An 8,359-nucleotide genomic window follows, 5' to 3' on the forward strand; every position below is an offset into this window, starting at 1 on the left:
GAATGGCCTTGGGTCAGCCATAGCTCTGGCAGAGGTTGTGCTTCAAAGGGCAGCTGCTGTGAGAGCCCTCTCAGCCCCACCCACCTCACAGGGTGTCTGTTGCGGAGGACAAAGATAAAGGAGATTGTGAGCCGCTCTGAGACTCTGAGATTCAGACAAGAGGGCAGGATATAAATCCAATACCACCACCATCACCACCACCTTCTTCTTCTTCTTCTCTGTGAAGCAGTGCCTCAGCCCTCAGCCAATGGAATGCAACAGACCTTGATGGGCCAACGGTTGATGTCGTGCATACCACAGCCAATGGGAGAGCTGGTAAGTGCCACTCACATATGAAGGGACAGGGTGGATAACTTTCATTGCAATGTATCTATAATACAGTGGGTTCCACGCAATGAAGAGACGAGGTGGTGGTGATCATAGCTCTTTTATTGGGTACAGCGTAGTATGGGGATGCACTCAAAGACTGCCTTACTGGGCCCCAGTTCAAGGTTCCCGCGCTAGGACGCCATTGGACCGTTCAAACCAGCAGGGGCCCCGTGACTGGAGCAGGGTGGCAGGAATTTGATCCTCCTGCTCGTTGTTCCCGAGTAGGGTTGCCAATCCCCAGGTTTGAAGGCCCTCCCCCTGCTTCAGCGTCATCAGAAAGTGGGGGAAGGGGAGGGACATGTCTGCTGGGAACTCGATTATTCTCTGTGGAGACTTATTCCCATAGGAAATAATGGAGAATTAATCCGCGGGTATCTGGGGCTCTGGGGGGAGCTGTTTTTTGAGATAGAGGCACCAATCTTTCAGAATAGCATCCAGTGCCTCTCCCCAAAATACCCGCCAAGTTTCAAAAAGATTGGGCCAGGCGGTCCAATTCTATGAGCCCCAAAAGATGGTGTCCCTGTCCTTCATTATTTCCTATGGAAGAAAGGCATTTAAAAAGGTGTGCTGTCCCTTTAAATGTGATGGCCAGAACTCCCTTTAGAGTTCAGTTATGCTTGTCACACCGTTACTCCTGGCTCCACCCTAGGGTTGCCAAGTCCAATTCAAGAAATATCTGGGGACTTTGGGGGCGGAGCCAGGAGACTTTGCGGGTGGAGCCAGGAACAAGGGTGTGACAAGCACAGATGAACTCCAAGGGAGTTCTGGCCATCACATTTAAAGGGACAGCACACCTTTTTAAATGCCTTTCTTCCATAGGAAATAATGAAGGATAGGGGCACCATCTTTTGGGGCTCATAGAATTGGAACCCCTGGTCCAATCGTTTTGAAACTTGGGGGGTATTTTGGGGAGAGGCACTGGATGCTATACTAAAAATTTGATGTCTCTACCTCAAAAAATAGCCCCCCAGTGCCCCCAAAATCCGTGGATCAATTCCCCATTATTCCCTATGGGAATCGTTCTCCATAGGGAATAATAGAGTGCCCAGTAGACATTTCTCTCCCCCCTCCATGCTTTCAAAAGGGGGGGAGGGCCTCCAAACCTGGGAATCCCCTGCCCCCTCCCTCTCCATCACACACAAATACTTACTGGGTCTAGTTTCTGCAGAACTTTACTTGCTCTGAAAACGAAAGCAAAACAAAGGGAGGGGCCGTTCTCCGACAAAACTGCTGCTGTCCCTTTCCCATGAAGCCCTTCCTGTTTCCTGCTTCCTGCTCAGCCTTAAAGGCACGCATTTTAAAAACGGACCTGTTTGCACGCTTCTAAACCTGCAGGAGCTCAAAAACTACATGGTGACTGTGGGGGCGGGGGGAAGCCTGTAAAAACCGGGGATCCCCCACTGGGACCTGGGGATTGGGAAGCCTACTCCACCCCCAAAGTCCCCAGATATTTCTTGAATTGGACTTGGCAACTCTATTCCGAGACCGCGAGCTCAATGAGCCAGGCAGGAACACTATCAAATATATACATTTCAGATCCCATATACCAGGGGTGGCCTACGGCAGCTCTCCAGATGTATTTTGCCTACAACTCCCATCAGCCCCAGCCATTGGCCATGCTGCCTGGGGCAGATGGGAGTTGTAGGCAAAAAAACATCTGGAGCGCTACCGTTGGCCACTCCTGTTATACAACAATATCTGAAGAAGTGTGCGTGCACACAAAAGCGTATGCCTAGAACAAAACTTTGTTGGTCTTGAAGGTGCCCCGGGGACTCCAACTTTGTTCTATAGATCTAGACCAAGGGTGTCAAATTCATTTGTTATGAGGGCCGGATCTGACATAAATGGGGCCTTGGAGGGCCAGGCCGTGTTGGGCAGGGCAGGGCCGGCTCTGTGTGTCCCCATTTAAGATTAGGCAGCAGAGATAGAAACTTTAGAAAGGACACAGACAATCACAATTAAAGTTTTTTTTTTTAAACTTAAAACATGCTTGAATCATTAGCACTGGTTGGTCTTAAAGGTGTTTTCTTTGTATCTCTCCCATGGGATCCAAGAAACTGGGCAAAGGAAACTCTGGGTCTTTCCTTCCTTCCCCAGGCGACCAAGAGGGGGAGGAGCCTCAGCCAATAGAAGGAAGAGAGGCTTGGCTCAGTAGCTCCAATGTGCAATTGAAAGAACCTGGCAAAGCAAGCTCTGCCTCCCCTTCCTTCCTCCCCAAAGGAGGAGCCTCAGCCAATGGAGAAAATAGAGGCTTTGCTCTGTAGCTCCTGTGCGATTGCGCAAGCCTGGCAAAGGAAGCTGTGATGCAGAAGGAAGCAAGAGAGAGGGAGAAGGAAGCAGATGACAGCCAGTTGCTCGGGGGCCTTATAGGAGCCCTCTGGGGGCCTGATTCGGCCTCCGAGCTGCATGTTTGACACCCCTGATCTAGACAATTTGTCTCCTTTAAGATCACCTATTTGCTCTTCATAGAGCAGCACCCCCCCAGCCCTAGAAATCTCATTCTCCTTGCTGCTCGAAAGCCCCACAGGGCTCCTTCCTTCCTCTGCTGGATGCTTTTGCGCATTGAGAATGAAGGTGGTAGCAGCTCCAGCTGGGCAGGACTTAGTTGACAAGAGATTTCAGGGGTCGCTTTGTAGACGAATAGGCGGCTCCGTGGCGCAGAATGGTAAAACAGCAGTACTGCAGTACCGTGGTCTGAACTCTCTGCTCACAACCTGAGTTCAATTCCGGTGGAAGCTGGATTCAGGTAGCCGACCCAAGGTTGACTCAGCCTTCCATCCTTCTAAGGTCGGTCAAATGAGTCCCCAGCTTGCTGGGGGAAAGTGTAGATGACTGGGGAAGGCAATGGCAAACCACCCTGTAAAGAGTCTGCGGTTAAAACGTGAAAGCAACGTCACCCGAGTCGGAAGTGACTGGTGCTTGCACAGGGGACCTTTCCTTTCCTATCTCCACAGGAAGCGGGCCCGTGGCTCAGAGTGGTAAAGCAGCAGTACTGCAGTCCTGTGATCTGAACTCTCTGCTCACGACCTGAGTTTTATCCCAGCGGAAGCTGGTTCAGGTAGTTGGCCCAAGGTTGACTCCGCCTTCCATCCTTCCGAGGTCGGTAAAATGAGTCCCCAGCTTGCTGGGGGGAAAGTATCGATGACTGGGGAAGGCAATGGCAAACTACCCCGTAAAAAGCCTGCCGTGAAAATGTTGTGAAAGCAACGTCACCCCAGAGTTGGAAAGGACTGGTGCTTGCACAGGGGACATTTCCTTTGTAGACCAATAGGTGGTGGAGCTCATCCAGGGATTGTTATGCAGCTGCATCTACTATTCAGTGGACAAGGTGGGGAGGAGGCGGGGGAACCCTCAGAAAGGTTCAGGAGCTGGGCTCCTGTGAGCTCCTGCGGAATCTGAGGCCTACTTAATTGGAATCTTTGGAATGATTCTCCCTGAACGGCAGCAAATTGCCTACCCAAATTGTATTTGCTTCTCCCTCGTTTTGGAGAGAAAAATACCAAAAGCTCAAGACTATTCTCTTTCTTGTGAGCAATAAGGAATCTGCAACTCTGCACCTAGGGAGAAGGGGGAAGGAAGGGCTCCCTGAAAGGAACTGGTGGTGCTTTCATCTGACCCAGGCTCAAATGTCTGTATTTTGCAAATGCTTTCAGTAGGATAGACAAACGTCCCCCCCTCTCCTCTTTTGCATGCTTTGGAAAAACATTCCGTTCTTCAATTCGATTGCCCTCCCAAGCCCCTGACCTCAGCTGCCCCGTCCTTTGCTTTCCCTGTAATGCTGCCCAGCAAAATTGGTTTGACTGTGTAGCCCTGGCAAGCAGGGCGGCGCGCGTGGGAGTCAGCCAAGTAGGTGGCTGCTTAGGGCGCCGCTTGGTTTTGGGGCACCACGAGGCAACTCCTCTCCCCACGTCCCGCAGCCTGAGCTCGCCGAGACTGCCCGAGGTTTGGGAGGCCTCAGCAAAGTTGGGGGAGCGTGGCAGCGAACACGCTGAGAGCCCGGCTCTAAACGTGCCCACTGCCCTTCCAGACTTTGCCTCGGCAAAGCCGGGGGTGTGTGTGTGTGTGATGTCATTGTGACGTCATTGGCGGCTTGCTTTGTGAGTGTGAAAATACCGAAGTGGAGCAGAGGAGCGGGGTTCTGCCTAGGGGCGCAGATACCTCTAGCTCTGGGCCTGTTGCCAAGGCACCCCCTGACTGAGTCATAGAATCCTAGAGTTGGAAGGGACCTCCAGGGTCATCTAGTCCAACCCCCTGCACAATGCAGGGAACTCACAAAGACCTCCCCTAAATTCACTTAGTCGAGAAAGGATGAAGAAGAGAGGGGGGGGGAGCGTGCGGAAACCGCAGCACTGGAGAGGGTTGGGGAAAAGAGGATGGGTCTCACACTCAGGGGGGCAAATGGAAATGAACTTTATCTAAAAGAGCGGCATTGCCCACTGTGCAGATGGGTATGATTCACAGTGGTCCCTCCCCAGGTGTTCTCCCCAGGTGGCTCTAACTTTGTGGATTGGACAGCCTGAGGTCATTCCATCATTTTGCGGGAGGAGCAAGCAAACCCCCTAAACTCTGGGTGGGCCAGGCTAGCTTGAGCTGGTTTGTTCTCGGAAGCTAAGCCTTGGCTAATATTTTGTGGTTAAGCATGCGGACTCTTATTTGGGAGAACCAGATTTGATTACCAGAAGAGGTACGGCCTTGCGGAGCCTTAACCAGTTCCGCCGGGCCTGCAAGACCATCCTCTTCCAGCTGGCTTTTTAATGTGGAATGTTACCATCGTCATATAAAAACTGTGTTATACCAAGATCGTAGCACCAATAATCTGTGGTTTAAATTGTTAGTTTTAACTGCTGGTTTTAAATGTAATAGTATATTTAATTTAAGAAATAATTATGATGTAATTGGGGTATTTTATTATTTTATTATTATATTATTGTAATATTTGTATTTTATGTTATGTAAGCTGCCCTGAGCCTGCTTTGGCGGGGAGGGCGGGATATAAATTAAAAAATTATTATTATTATTATTATTATTATTCCCCACTCCTCCACTTACAGCTGCTGGAATGGCCTTGGGTTTAGCCAGAGCTCTAGCAGTTTGGTGTAGTGGTCGTGAAGTGTGCGGACTCTTATCTGGGAGAACCGGATTTGATTCCCCACTCCTCCACTTGCAGCTGCTGGAATGGCCTTGGGTCAGCTGCAGCTCTCTTATCTGGGAGAACCAGGTTTGATTCCCCACTCCTCCACTTGCAGCTGCTGGAATGGCCTTGGGTCAGCCAGAGCTCTCTTATCTGGGAGAACCAGTTTTGATTCCCCACTCCTCCACTTGCAGCTGCTGGAGTGGCCTTGGGTCAGCCAGAGCTCTCTTATCTGGGAGAACCGGGTTTGATTCCCCACTCCTCCACTTGCAGCTGCTAGAATGGCCTTGGGTCAGCCATAGCTCTTGCAGGAGTTGTCCTTCAAAGGGCAGCTTCTCTCAGAGCTCTCTCAACCCCACCCAACTCACAGGGTGAGTTCTGGGGGAGAAGGGAAAGGAGTCTGTTGTGGGGGAGGAAGGGAAAGGAGATTGTGAGTCGCTCTGAGACTCTCAGTGGAGGGCGGAATATAAATCCAATGTCTTCTTCTTATGTGGGAGACCACCAAGGAAGACCAGGGCTCTGACATGGAGGCAGGCAAGGGCTGACCGCCTCTCTTAATCTCTTGCCTTGAAAACCCCAGAAGGGGTCACAAGGAGTCAACTGTAACTTGGCAGCAAACACGTACTCTACCCCCGCCTCGCCCCCCCCCCCCCCCGTGGAAATGTTTAGAAAGACATTCTTACAAAGGGGACAGAATTGCAGTATGATAGAACAGTCCAGGAATGTAGAACAAAGTAGGAGTCCAGTTAGCACCTTGAAGACCAACAAAGTTTTATTCAGAATGGAAGCTTTCATATACATGCAGACTTCATCAGACAATGGAATGGGGTACAGTGAGCAGAGCTACATATGAACCTATGAAGCTGCCTTCTACTGAATCTAGGGTTGCCAAGTCCAATTAAAGAAAAATCTGGGGACTTTGGGGGCGGAGCCAGGAGACTTTGGGGTGGAGCCAGGAGACATTGGGGGTGGAGCCAGGAACAAGGATGTGACAAGCATAATTGAACTCCAAGGGAGTTCTGGCCATCACATTTAAAGGGACAGCACGCCTTTTTAAATGCCTTTCTTCCATAGGAAATAATTAAGGATAGGGGCACCATCTTTTGGGGCTCATAGAATTGGACCCTCTGGTCCAATATTTTTGAAACTTGGGGGGTATTTTGGGGAGAGGCACTAGCTGCTATACTAAAAATCTGGTGCCTCTACCTCAAAAAATAGCCCCCCCAGAGCCCCCAATACCCATGGATCAATTCCCTATTATTCTCTATGGGAATCGTTCTCCATAGGGAATAATAGAGTGCCTAGTAGACATTTCCCTCCCCCCCACACACTTTCTAAAGGGGGGGCCCTCCATACCAGGGAATCCCCCCTCCCTGCCCCCTCCCTCTCTCTCTCTCTCTCACACACACAAATACTTACCGTACTTGGTTTTCTTCCAGCAGAATTTCCTCGCTGTGAAAATGAAAGCAAGCTGCACAGGAAAAGAAAGAGAGGGGCCGTTCCTGTTTCCTGTGCAGCCTTAAAGGGACACATTTTAAAAATGGATCCCAAGCTGTAAAACAACATGATGCCTACAGGTATGTTCTCTCTCCCCCCGCCCCCAGATTTTTTAAGTGCGGGGGAGGAGGCTGAAAATTCCGGGGGTCCCTCGCCAGGGCGGGAGGGTTGGGAAGCCTAACTGAATCAGACCCTCGGTCCATCAAAGTCAGTATTGTCTACTCAGACTGGCAGTGGCTCTCCAGGGTCTCAAGCTAAGGGTTTTTCACGCCTATTTGCCTGGACCCTTTTTAGTTGGAGATGCCGACGATTGAACCTGGGACCTTCTGCTAACCAAGCAGATGCTCTACCACTGAGCCACCATTCCTCCCCATATAGCTGGCGGGCAGTGGTTTAGAAAGCAAAGTGGTACAGTTAGAATCCCGTGGCAAAATAGCGAAATAAACTGAAAGAACATTTGGTGTGGATAGCATTTGTGTGGGAAACCAATAAAGCAGTAACATGTCAGAATGGGAAAATTTATTTTTATTTATTATTAGTATATTTCTATTCCGCCCTTTTTCCGTAGGGCTCAGGGCGGAGTACAACATACGATAAAAACAATAAAATACAATAAAAACATTTTAAAAACAGACAACTCAACGGCACTCCGAGAAGTTTACCGTATCATCACATATCGCCCAGCCTGGCCGTCTCACATCATGATATCTCATAGAGATGCAGGTGATAATCCATATTATAGCACAGGTGGGCTATAGGGGAGGCCAACCAGATCAAGAAGAGACGCCCGCAGCCTCAACGAAAAGCCTGGCGGAAGAGCTCCATTTTACAGGCCCTACGGAAGGCTAATAAGCCAGGTAGGGCCCCGGATCTTTGTAGGGAGCTGATTTCACCAGGTCGGGGCCAGTACTGAAAAGGCCCTGGCCCTAGTTGAGGCAAGGTGGGCGTCTCTTGGGCCAGGGACGGCCAACAGACATTGGAAGGCCAAACGTAATGACATCCTGGGCATATATGGAATGTGGCAATAAATGCTATCTGTTAATTGCTCTATTGCAGGGGTGGCCAAAGTGTGGCTCGGGAGCCGCATGTGGCTCTTTCACACATATTGTGTGGCTCCTGAAAGCCCCCACCACCTTGCTGGCCGGCTTGGAGAAAGCATGTATCCCTTAAAATCACCTCGCCAAGCCAGCTGGCAGCTTGGAGAATGCATTTAAAGTTAAAGTTGCTTTCTTTCCACCTCTCCCTCCTTCACATTGATTTGCCTTCCTTCCTTCTTTTCTTCCTTGCGGCTCTCAAACATCTGACATTCACATCTTGCAGCTCTTAAACATCTGACGTATATTTGGTGTGGTTCTTACATTA

This window comes from Heteronotia binoei, chromosome 6 (assembly GCF_032191835.1).
Source record: "Heteronotia binoei isolate CCM8104 ecotype False Entrance Well chromosome 6, APGP_CSIRO_Hbin_v1, whole genome shotgun sequence".
Classification (NCBI taxonomy): domain Eukaryota; kingdom Metazoa; phylum Chordata; class Lepidosauria; order Squamata; family Gekkonidae; genus Heteronotia; species Heteronotia binoei.